General features: G+C 44.8%; 1 protein-coding gene across 4 annotated transcripts in view; it reads left to right on the forward strand.

Annotated features, from left to right (window-relative positions):
• Window positions 1-12,805, forward strand: part of naaladl2 (N-acetylated alpha-linked acidic dipeptidase like 2) — a 663,050-nt gene that overhangs the window by 340,068 nt on the left and 310,177 nt on the right. The gene's annotated exons all lie outside the window — the stretch shown is intronic.

Below are 12,805 nucleotides of genomic sequence, written 5' to 3' on the forward strand. Positions count from 1 at the left end.
AGAGCATAAGAACAGAAGAATTCAGGCGTTGCGGAAACACATGATGTTAATCATTTTGATAAATCTCTTTGTCACAGTTGGATATGTAGATGTGTTTTGAAATATCCTGATGCTCTGAGCCAGTTTTTTGACGACGTGACAAAAAAGATCGATGAGGGCAGTGCTGTAGATGTTGTATACATGGATTTCAGTAAGGCATTTGACAAGGTTCCACATGGTAGGCTGCTCTGGAGGGTTAGATCGCATGGCATCCAAGGAAAGATAGCTGAATGGATATAAAATTGGCTTCATGGAAGGAAGCAGAGGTGGGCGGTTGCTCTTGAACTGGAGGCCTGTGACCAGTGGTGCGCCTCAGAGTTCGGTGCTGGACCTGTTACTGTTTGTCATCCACATCAATGATTTGGATGAGAACATACAGGGCAAGATTAGCAAGTATGCTGATGTTACAAAAGTGGGAGGTTTTGCTGATAGTGAAGAAGGTTGTGAAAAATTGCAGCAGGTGGGCTGAGGAATGGTTGATGGAATTTAATACAGAGAAATGGGAGGTGTTGAATTTTGGGACGTCTAAGTGGAGCAGAGGGATCTAGGAGTGCAGGTGCATGGCTCCTTGAAGGGCAAGTCGCAGGTAAATCAGGTGGTCAAAAAGGCTTTTGGTACATTGGCCTTCATCAGTCCGAGCATTGTGTCATGTTGCAGTTGTATAAGATGTTGGTGAGGCCGCATTTAGAGTATTGTGTTTAGTTCTGGGCACCATGTTATAGGAAAGATGGTGTCAAGCTGGAAGGGGTACAGAGAAGATTTACGAGGATGTTGCCTGGACTAGAGGGTGTTGTTAAAAGGGAGAGGTTGGATAGGCTGGGACTCTATTCCTTGGAGGATGAGGGTTGATCTTATAGAGGTGTATAAAATCATGAGAGGAATAGATCGGGTAGATGCACAGAGTCTCTTCCCAGAGAAGGTGAATCGAGGACCAGAGTACATAGGTTTAAGGTGAAGGGGAAAAGATTTAATAGAAATTTGAGTGGTAACTTTTTCACACAAAGGGTGGTGGGTGTATGGAACAAGCTGCCAGAGGAGGTTATAGAGGCAGGGACTATCCCAACATTTAAGAAGCAGTTAGACATGTACATGGATAGAACAGGTTTGGAGGGATATGGACCAAACGCAGGTAGCTGGGACATGTTGGCCGGTGTGGGCAAGTTGGGCCGAAGGGCGTGTTTCCACATTGTATCACTCTATGACTCTATGATGAAGTGAACACTGTGATGGTCATCAAAAGAAAGAAGCAGAAATTATGTGGAATGAGAATTGGGATTGTATTCATTAAAAGCACAGTCTGATTAGTTGCTCTTTGTATTCCTCCCATTCTCCTCATCCTCCTCCAACATCTGCTTCACAGCAGTAAGGAAGAGCTGAGCCTGCATTATATCACAGATGACATTGAATATTGTGATTTGCTTTGTAGCATGCTACAAGCCTTCTCCAGAGGGTCCATGGTATGGTTTCATACTAGCTGGACATTCAGAAAGTGTCAGCCTAAATGGATGTGAAACATCTGTATTGACATATGGCGCCTTCAAAATGAAATGAATGCCGTATGTGTCACTCGGTATCTTGTTAAGAACTGCTTACTGAAGCTGATTCTCCTGATGTATAATCCCTTGCTGAGGTAAACATTGGACTTCTGAGTGAGCACCCAGAATGGTATGGCACTCTTGTCCCCTCTCTGTCAATCGCTGGCCCTTCTCTCTTGATTATTTCCATGTCAGATTCTTAAGGGCCTGTCCCACTGCGGGGAACTAATTTGCGAGTTTAGAAGAGTTTAGGAGAGTATAAAAAAGTGTCATGGTCTTGTAGAATTACAGACCAGTTAGCCTGACTTTGGTGGTGGGAAAGATGCTGGAGTCAATTATTAAAGAGGTAATAATGGGGCATTTTGATACCAGCAAAAGGATTAGTCCAAGTTAGCATGGATTTATGAAAGGGAAATCATGCTTGACTAATCTTCTGGAATTCTTTGAGGATGTGATAAGTAAAATGGATGAAGGGGAGCCAGTGGATGTAGTGTATCTAGACTTTCAGAAAGCCTTTGATAAGGTCCCGCACGGGAGACTGGTAACTAAAATTAGAGCACATGGTATTGGTGGTAGGGTGTTGACATGGATAGAAAATTGGTTGGCAGACAGGAAGCAAAGAGTAGAAGTGAACGGGTCCTTTTCAAAATTGCAGACAGTGGCGAGTGGAGTGCCGCAAGGCTCGGTGTTGGGGCTGCATCTGTTTACCATATATATTAATGATTTGGAAGAGGGAATTAGGAGCAACACTAGCACGTTTGCAGATGACACAAAGCTGGGTGGCAGTGTGAACTGTGAACTGGGGTTAGGTTAAGTAAGGGGGAGGTGCAGCGAGACCTCACTGTCCTTGTACACCAGTCACTGAAAGTTGGCGTGCAGGTACAGCAGGCAGTGAAGAAAGCTAATGGAATGTTAGCCTTCATTACAAGAGGATTTCAGTATAGGAGTAGAGAGGTTCTTCTGCAGTTGTATAGGGCTCTGGTAAGACCACATCTGGAGTATTGCGAACAGTTTTGGTCTCCTAATTTGAGGAAGGACATCCTTGTGATTGAGGCCATGCAGCGTAGGTTCTCGAGATTGATCCCTGGGATGGCGGACTGTCATATGAGGAAAGATTGAAAAGACTAGGCTTGTATTCACTGGAGTTTAGAAGGATGAGGGGAATTCTTATAGAAACATATAAAATTATAAAAGGACTGGACAAGCTAGATGCAGGAAAAATGTTTCCAATGTTGGGCGAGTCCAGGACCAGGGGCCGACCGACTACGATCTACTTCGACTAAACCTTTGAGTAAAAAAAATGTTGTTTTTTTCCATGCCGACCAATTTTTACTCGCGGACAATTTTCAGCGTGCTAAAAAATACTCCTCGGCCAAACTGAGGCCTTGAGTAAGCGGGAACTTCTCTCGAGCATGAAGGAGAGTTACATAGACCTCCTAGGACCACGTGTCGACCATGCTGTGAGTTTGAGTCGAGCGCAAACTCTTCTAAACTTGCAAATTAGGTCCCCGCAGTGGGACAGGCCCTTTAGGAGAATTGTAAACATGGATGCAATGGCTGGGGACACACTCCCTATAGTTAAGCCATCTGCAACATTATCTTCTCCCTTTGAAACGCCATATGTCGCAGAAGATTTGTCATTCCTTCATTTCTTTATTTTCCCTAAATTGACCTTAAATCATGAATTTGATACTTATTTTGCTAGTGATTCTAATTTAATAGTATTAGTGCATGGTTATATCAGCAGGTTTCACAATCACAAGAATGAAGATTGTGCCATTTACTGTACAAATTCCCTCTGAATGTGTCACATTTTGCATTTTAATGAATCAGCATGTTACATTAAAAATATTGCTTACAAATACGCAGCATTGTCATATGTTGGGATCGGTCGGGAGCACAAAACAACGTGCACTTTATTGAGCTTTTAAACAATTGCACACCAGAACTGTTGACTGTTTCTCATTCCGTATTTGTTGCCTGACCTGCTGAGTTTATCTGGCATTTTCTGTTTTTGTGTACATTTTTATTAAGCCACGAACAAAGTCCGTAGTTTCTTTCAGAATTTGCTTCATCTTACCATTGGAATGTTGTATTCAAAGCTCAGGCACAATTTTCTATAATTCTCATCTTCACATTATTTAATTTTAATATTTCCAACTACCTGGTATAATAGCTACAAATAACAGACTTCAATTTGCAGAAAAGTGAGATTGTATTCATTGAAAGCGCAGTCTGATTAGTTGCTCTTTGTTTTCCTCTCATTCACCCTCTCATCCTCCTCCACCATCTGCTTCAAGAATAGAAAAGTACAGCACAGGAACAAGTCCTTTGGCCCACAATGTCTGTGCCATACATGATGCAAAGAAGAACTAATATAATTTGCACATGATCCATATCCCATTACATTTTCCTAAAGCACACTTTATCTATTACTGAACCAAGTTCTTATTTGCTGTTACGGGAAATATCTCTAAGCTTTGCAGCATTTTATGAACTTCCATTGTTCAATCATTCTTGACTGCAAATTGTTTTTGCCATTAATCAATTATTTGTGGCTGATTTCTTTGGCATACTGCAGCATGGAAATTTCCATTTGGTTTATTTGTCCTTCAGTTGCTTGCATATCTCCTTTGGTTTTTGCTCTGACATGCACTGTCGACTGTGGGACCTTATATAGACAGGTGTGTGCTTTTTCAAATCATGTACAATCAATTTAATTTACCACTGGTAGACTCCAATAAATTTGTAGAAACATCTCAAGGATAATCAATGGAAACAGGATGAACCTAAATTCAATTTTGAGTGGCACAGCAAAGGGTCTGAATACTTGTGTCAATGTGATATGTTAATTATTATTTTTTCATTACTTTGTCGCTTTTTTTATTATGGAGTATTGTGTGTAGAATGATGATTAAAAAAAATAATTGAATAAAGCTGTGCACTTTCTGAATGCACTGTACATCAATGACACAGAGAGGGCATTTCATGTGGCCATGGGCGGATATCCTGGGGGGCACGGGGGACACACGTCTCCCCCATGCTTTGAGAGACAATGTTTTGTAATCCGGACTTTATCAGACGCTTTCTAAGGGCTGAATCGGCCCGTTTGCGGGGCCTTTCAGCGTCCGGCACGGCTTAAAATCAAACTGCTGCATCGAGGCAATCGAGACTCCCGATATTGACGCCCCCGCCGGCCGATGAAAGGCCATGTGAACGGGTCGATTCAAGCCCCACGATTCGGGGCGGACGAAGTTGCTGTTGCTGGAGTTTGGAGTCGGTCACCAACCAGGTTAGCTCCCGATGTTATCGTCCACAGGGCCCACGGCTGAAGCCTCGCGTGTGTGCGCATGTGCGACCGCCAAGATATTGTCCCCCCTCGTCCCCCCATGTTTTGATAGCGATTTCCGTGCCTGCATGTGGCTAAGGAGTCTGGAACCAAGGGTTACAATCTCAGCCTGTTTTTGCGCTCTATGATTTTCTGAATAAGGGGTAGGCATGTTAAGACTGAGGTGAGAGAAATTAATTCATGCACAGTGTGGTAAGTCTTTATCACAATCGGCTGTGAAAGCTCAGTCAATGAATACGTTCAAAATTCGGATCAATAGGTTTCAAGTCATGAGAGGAATCAGAAGTTGTGAAGCTGGAAAATATTTTTGGGTCAGAAAATTAGCTATTATGTTATTGAATGGCACAGCAGGCTTAAGGGGCTGAATTGCTTCTCCAGCTCCTATTTTATTTCCTATTTGTTTTATGTTGTGGAGACTATTTTTCAATTTGCAAATGTCTTAATAGCACAAAAAACTGCTTTCAGCAGGTCCTTTTAAAAATTTAATTCCCTCTCTGAACAAATGTCCGAAAGTGAATAAAATTGGTCTTTCAAACTTAAATTTCAAATGTGTTATTTATTAGTGATTGTGTTAACAGATTGTGTGAATGACTCGTCCCTTTGGGTTCTCCTCTTGGATAATAAAAGCTGATTAAATCTGACCTTTGAAATGCCATCATTTCCAACAAAGCAAATTTACGGCTGCAAGGGTTTGAATCTCATTTTTTATTTATTAGGTTACACCATGCTCAGAAATATAAGCACTTTTTGCTTCGGCTTCTATTTTGCTATATCCAGTAATGATTTTATTTTATTTTCCACTTTTGCATTTCATCATCTGGCGAGCTCCTTCCATGTTGCTTAAAGGAATCCTGCATCACAGGTTGGATGAAAGTATCCTTAACTGTGTTTTTTTTTTTTTTTTTTGTACATATTTCTCTCAGACAATGCAGGGATAGGTAACTGTGTAGGAAAGAACTGCAGATGCTGGTTTAAATCAATAGACACAAAATGCTGGAGTAACTCAGCAGGACAGGCAGCATCTCTGAAGAGAAGGAATGGGTGACGTTTCGGGTCGAGAGTGAAGAAGGGTCAGAAAAATGGGTCAGAAGGGTCAGAAAAAGGCCAAGCTGTAGTCAATGAATAACAGCCTGACATAGGAGTTTTTGTTGTCCAAGTGGCCCAGAGTGGAGTGGAGGGCCAGTGAGATCGTATCCACTGTTGATCTGTTGTGGCGGTAAGCGAACTGCACTGGGTCGAGGTTCTTGTCGAGGTAGGAGTTGATTTGCGCCATAATCAACCTCTCAAAGTACTTCAACACCACAGACGTTAGTGCCACTGGTCGATAGTCATTGAGGCACGTCACCTTGCTCTACTTGGGCACCGGTATTATTGATACTCTTTTAAAGCATGTGGGAACCTCAGACCTCAGAAGTGAGAGGTTGAAAATGTCCGTAAAAACTCCAACCAGTTGGTTCGCACAGGTTTTTAGAACATGACCGGGTATACCACCAGGTCCAGGCGCTTTCCGAGGGTTCACCCCCCTGAAGGATCTTTTGACGTCGGCCTCTGTGACTGTGACTGAAATACCATCACCCTATCAAAGCGAAGTAGAACGCGTTGAGCTCGTCAGGGAGTGATGTTTCGCCGACATTCGAGCTGCCACCTGATTTCGCCTTGTAGGAGGTGATGGCATTCAAGCCCCGCCACAGTTGACGAACATCTGTCTCATCCTCCAGCTTGGAGCAGGTCCCTTTTGGCCTTTTTGATGGCCTTACCAAGGTCGTGTCTGGACTTCTTGTAGACCTCTGGATCTCCTGACCTGAATGCCCAGGATCTGGTCTTCAGAAGAATGCGGATCTCATGAATCATCCAAAGCTTCTGGGATGCAGTCCTCCACACATTTCTTTATGAAGTCTGTAATGACTGTGGCGTATTCATTCAGGTCTGTTGCCGAGTCCCTGAACATTGTCCAGTCTACAGACTCCAAGCAGTGCTGGAGTTGTTCCCCTGCCTCCCTTGACCAGCTCTGTGTGGAAGTGTTGTGCAATAATTATGGCTTAATAATATCTTGGATTTAATTCACCAAGATATAACACTATTGAGGATTTTATAGCAGACTGTTCATAAAAATGTTGAAATTCTTGTCAATGCAGTAACGTCAGAAAGGATTTCCATTATACACAGGCTTTAATGCAAAGAAGTAGGCGAGAACTGACAACAACTTCTGGATTTTGTACATTCATTACATCGACAAGAAATTAGGTTCATTGTGCAATGAAAGTGAGCATTGACAGTTTTGATAAGATTACAACTGCAATCTTGAGCTTTAAATGTTATCATTCCCGTCTTTCTAAGCTCAAGGGATTGCTTGGTCGAAGGCCAAGTTTATTGAATTAGGTCTTGTGATACAATCCTTTAATCTCTAGCATTATTCTCTGATGTCCGTATTCCCAAGTTTACATATATTTCTAGATATTCAATGCACAAAACTCCACTGCACAGACAAAACATTGCTTCCTCACTTTTGGATTCCAGCCTTCTTGGGACAGAGAGCAAATACTCCAAAAACATTTTAAAGTTAATTCCTGCAGCCCAGATGTACGATATGATAAACTTTGTTCATCCCAGGAGGGAAATTGATCTGCCAACAGTCATAAAACACAAGGTACATGAAACATGAAATTAAAGTGATGTGGGAAGGATTGGGGATGTGCAAAGATTGGTGGGTGGGGGGGGGAAAGGGGTCAGTCTACCCCATGACAGAAGGGGGTGGGTGGGGGGGGGGGGGAGGGGTCAGTCTACCCCATGACAGAAGGGGGTGGGTGGGGGGGGGGGGAAAGGGGTCAGTCTACCTCATGACAGAAGGGGGTGGGTGGGGGGGGGGGGGAAAGGGGTCAGTCTACCCCATGACAGAAGGGGGGGGGGGGGGGGGGGGGGGGCAAAGGGGTCAGTCTACCCCATGACAGAAGGGGGTGGGTGGGGGGAGGGGGGAAAGGGGTCAGTCTACCCCATGACAGAAGGGGTGGGTGGGGGGAGGGGGGAAAGGGGTCAGTCTACCTCATGACAGAAGGGGGTGGGTGGGGGGGGGGAAAGGGGTCAGTCTACCCCATGACAGAAGGGGGTGGGTGGGGGGGGGGGGGAAAGGGGTCAGTCTACCCCATGACAGAAGGGGGTGGGTGGGGGGAGGGGGGAAAGGGGTCAGTCTACCCCATGACAGAAGGGGGTGGGTGGGGGGGGGGAAGGGGTCAGTCTACCCCATGACAGAAGGGGGTGGGTGGGGGGGGGGAAGGGGTCAGTCTACCCCATGACAGAAGGGGGTGGGTGGGGGGGGGGAAGGGGTCAGTCTACCCCATGACAGAAGGGGGTGGGTGGGGGGGAAAGGGGTCAGTCTACCTCATGACAGAAGGGGGTGGGTGGGGGGGGGGGAAGGGGTCAGTCTACCCCATGACAGAAGGGGGTGGGTGGGGGGGGGGAAGGGGTCAGTCTACCCCATGACAGAAGGGGGTGGGTGGGGGGAAAGGGGTCAGTCTACCTCATGACAGAAGGGGGTGGGTGGGGGGGGGGAAGGGGTCAGTCTACCCCATGACAGAAGGGGGTGGGTGGGGGGAGGGGGGAAAGGGGTCAGTCTACCTCATGACAGAAGGGGGTGGGTGGGGGGGGGGAAGGGGTCAGTCTACCCATGACAGAAGGGGGTGGGTGGGGGGAGGGGGGAAAGGGGTCAGTCTACCCCATGACAGAAGGGGGTGGGTGGGGGGAGGGGGGAAAGGGGTCAGTCTACCTCATGACAGAAGGGGGTGGGTGGGGGGGGGGAAGGGGTCAGTCTACCCCATGACAGAAGGGGGTGGGTGGGGGGAGGGGGGAAAGGGGTCAGTCTACCCCATGACAGAAGGGGTGGGTGGGGGGGGGGGAAGGGGTCAGTCTACCCCATGACAGAAGGGGGTGGGTGGGGGGAGGGGGGAAAGGAGTCAGTCTACCCCATGACAGAAGGGGGTGGGTGGGGGGGGGGGGGGTTGTATAGTTTTGGTAGCCACAGGGAAGAAGGATCTCCTGTGGCATTCTGTACTGCATCTTGGTGGAACCAATCTGTTGCTGAAGGTATTCCTCAGATTGACCAGTGTGTCAACATTAATGTATACGTTAAACTAAGACTATTCTAAATAACATTTGGATAATTACATAAATCATAAAATCAAAATGTGAGCAAACATCTGAGCCCAATGTGTGTGCGTGAGTATGTTTTATGCAGCCTTTGATATTATTTTAAAAACCTGCTTGCTTGGAAGCTCTGCTGTTTTAAACATGGCTGTGCTGGCTTCCGCAGATCCAACTTCTTTTGTCAACTGAGCTGTTATTTTGATCTATTGTTCTCACGGCAATTGTTGAACAGCTCCGACGAGGTCACAAACTGAAAAGTGACAATAGTGGTAAATCTTAAGAGAGTGTGTGAAGAGCTGTCTGAGATAGTGTGCGCTTTCTTACAGAACTACTGACCTTACATTGTTAATTCTCACTGCAGAACTGGAAGCACAATAGTTTTGTTTCCTAAAGCTGATCAAATTGAACCCTGCCACAAGGAAAACATGTTAACCAATCAGGAGATGGTAAACTGAGTTAGCTGAGATTCTTGTGCTGTGCTTTGTACTACAGTTGTATTAGAAGAATAAAATATTGTTTCTTTGTCACTGAGTTTGTACGGTTAAAATCTAGTCATTCATCTTGACCATTACTCTTTGGTTAACCAATACATTATTTGTATTAAATTTGGAAACTTTAATAAAAGCTCTGCTTTTAAGTATATCTAGCAGGCTTTATGGAACACTCTACTTGCTTATGAAACCATACCCTGCTTAAGAAACCACAATTTCCTACAAAATCATGCCCTGGGTGACTAGGCTCCGAAAACTCCCAATGCTTTGTTGATTGTAGCAACTAGTTGGTGAGTATTGTCTGTGTATAGGGTCTGCTCAGCTACATAAAATGATGTTCATATGCTTCCTGAATTTATTTGTTATTTGTCAATTACCACTAATTTGAACTCTGAACTCTGAAAGCAACAAAGTCTTGGGCAGAGTGAGAACCGTATTGATCTGCAAAAGAATGGGATAGTTCCAGGAACATGATCTTTATTTATAAAGGATAAAATACTTAATATCCCATAGTTGGATACACGCTCAACAAATTAGTAATGCTGAAAATTCAATATAAAGGTGTCCTTTTTACTGTAATGTGCTTTGCTCTTGTAAATAGTGATATGCTGGGATTTTTCAGTGTAATCAAGTCGTCAATTTTCTTTCTATAGCACATTTATAAACAACTCTCGTTGACCAAAGTGCTTTACATCAGTGCTGGTACTAACATGCTATATACAGTGGTACATAGATCTAACAATACATACATGAATACAAACATACAGCGCTCCCTCAGAGGACCTCAAGAAATGCTTGTGAGTAGAAATAGGTTTTAAGTCTAGACTTAAAGGAGTCGATGGAGGGGGCAGTTTCGATGAGAAGAGGGATGCTGATCCACAGTTTAGGTGCTGCAACCGTAAAAGCGCGGTCGCCCCTGAGCTTAAACCTGGACTGCGGGATAGTCAGTAGCCCCAAGTCGGCCGATCTGAGGGACCTGGGGGTAGAATGGTGTGTTAGCAGATTTTTGATATAGGTAATGGAATGTACTGATATCAAGCACTGTATAATATTGATGCAAGAGTGAGATATTGTATACACCATAGTCACCAACTTGCATTCAGGCCATTTGTTTGCACCTGCCATGAAGATCATTAGGTCATTGATTTCTAAGTTGCTTGTAAATTTTAAATGAGAACATACCTAACAATGGGCTTGTCCTAATCAAGGTAAACCTCACTGCAATCAGCAATGTTGCATTGGTTTACTTCCTTTACTGTATAATACGTCTATCTCTTTTCAATCTTAACTGCTACTCCTGTCTGATGATATGGTATTTTCATAGATACACATTTTCATTTTCATATCAAGACATTGATTGTGAAAATGTTAGAACATAGAAACATAGAAAATAGGCGCAGGAGAAGGCCATTCGGCCCTTCAAGCCACCACCGCCATTCAATATGATCATAGTTGATCATCCAAAGTCAGTACTCTGTTCCTGCTTTCTCCCCATATCCCTTGTTTCCGTTAGCCCTAAGAGCTTGATCTAACTCGAACAGTTGGGAAAGTTCACACTGTGGCATGTTTGGCGTTTCAGAACTCTGGCCATGAACCTGTAAGCTTGGTCTTATCTGCCACCATCCATAAAAAAAATGTTATCAAGTTTGATCCTACAACTGACTCAAACTCTGTTGCCCCACCTTGCTTCTTCCCACATTAAGTATGTTGGTGCTCTTCCTTACTGCTGAAATAATTTGACAATCATAACTCCCCAGTTGAGGTTACTTTCCATTTTATGTTTATTTCACTTCTGTCCTCTCTATTTCCCTTGCTTAGTCATACAGTGTGAAAATAGGCTCTTCGGCTCCAATTGCCCCTGCTGACCAACATGCCCCATCTACACTAGCCCCACCTATCTGTGTTTGGCCCATATCCCTCTAAACCTATCCTATCCACGTACCTGTGTAAATGTCTCTTAAATGTGGTGATAGTACCTGATTCAACTACCTCCTCCGGCAACTTGTTCCATACATCTACCACCCTTTGTGTAAAACCAGTTGACCCTCAGGTTCCTATTAAATCTTTCCTCCCTCATCTTAAACCTATGTCCTTTGGTTCTCAATTCCCCTCCTCTGGGTAAAAGGCTGTGCATTTATCCTGCCTATTCCTCTCAAGACTTGTACACCTCTATTAGATCATTCTGCTTTACAAGGAATAAAGTCCTAGTCTGCTCAACCTCTCCCTCTCGGCGGAGGTGTCCCGGGGAGCAGCACAGGCCTGATCCGCCCACCGAACAACCGCGCCGCCGACTACCAGAACGATGACCGGACTGGAACGCGCTCCGGTAGGCCCGACTCGCCCCACAGGCCTCCCAGGCGACAGCGGTGAAGCCGGGCGGCGAGGCCTGTGTGGGCCGAAGGAGCCTCAGCGATGGGAGCCTCGGTGGCGGCAGCGGGAGACAGCAGCAGTGGGACCTCAGCGGCAGTGTGGGCCTCGGTGGCGGTGGGGCTTCGCAGTCAATGAGCGTGAGGGGGGAGGGGAAGACTGGGGACCCGGCGGGGGGGGACCACCACGAGGGATGGTGGGAGAACAAAGGGGGACCCGGTGTGGGGGAGGGGGGGGGACTCTAGTTTAGAATCCTCTGCCCAGGGGATAGTCTGTGCTTGTTCATTTGTTCCGGTGAAGGCGCTGTGTACACGGCAGCCAGACCACAGTCGATTGTCTTTTTCTTTTTGTTTTCACTTTTAATTTCACGTTTTTGTGTCCCTTGTGCATTGTGACTGTCGGCAGACCAATTTCCCTCCGGGGATGAATAAAGTTTATCATATCGTAGCTCAGGTCCTCGAGTCAAGTGCTTCTTTCCATTCGATTGTTTTTATCTACATTCCCCTTTTCAATCCTCAATTCTCCTTTCCGTCTGAACCTCCAACCTTTGTCTTCACTCTGATCTCACTCCTCCACTAAATTATCCTCTTTCCTTTTCTTTTCCCAAATCTCCTATTCATTTTCCTCTTTATTCCTTTCAACATTTTTTTCCAGTATGACTTCTGCTTGAGTATCATACAGTACATTGGTTTCACTTTCTCCTTGTATCATGAGAAATTGACCTGCTATATTTAAAAATGAGCAGGTCTGGTATTGCAACATAAAATTCAAAAACAATGGTAGTGCATTATCATATTTATTTGATGAAACTGTTGGTTTCCATGTGTATTAATCTCAACATATTTATTCGTGTTTGTAGTATTTCAATGTAATTGTGATAAATGTGA

This window comes from Amblyraja radiata, chromosome 13, assembly GCF_010909765.2.
Source record: "Amblyraja radiata isolate CabotCenter1 chromosome 13, sAmbRad1.1.pri, whole genome shotgun sequence".
Taxonomy (NCBI): domain Eukaryota; kingdom Metazoa; phylum Chordata; class Chondrichthyes; order Rajiformes; family Rajidae; genus Amblyraja; species Amblyraja radiata.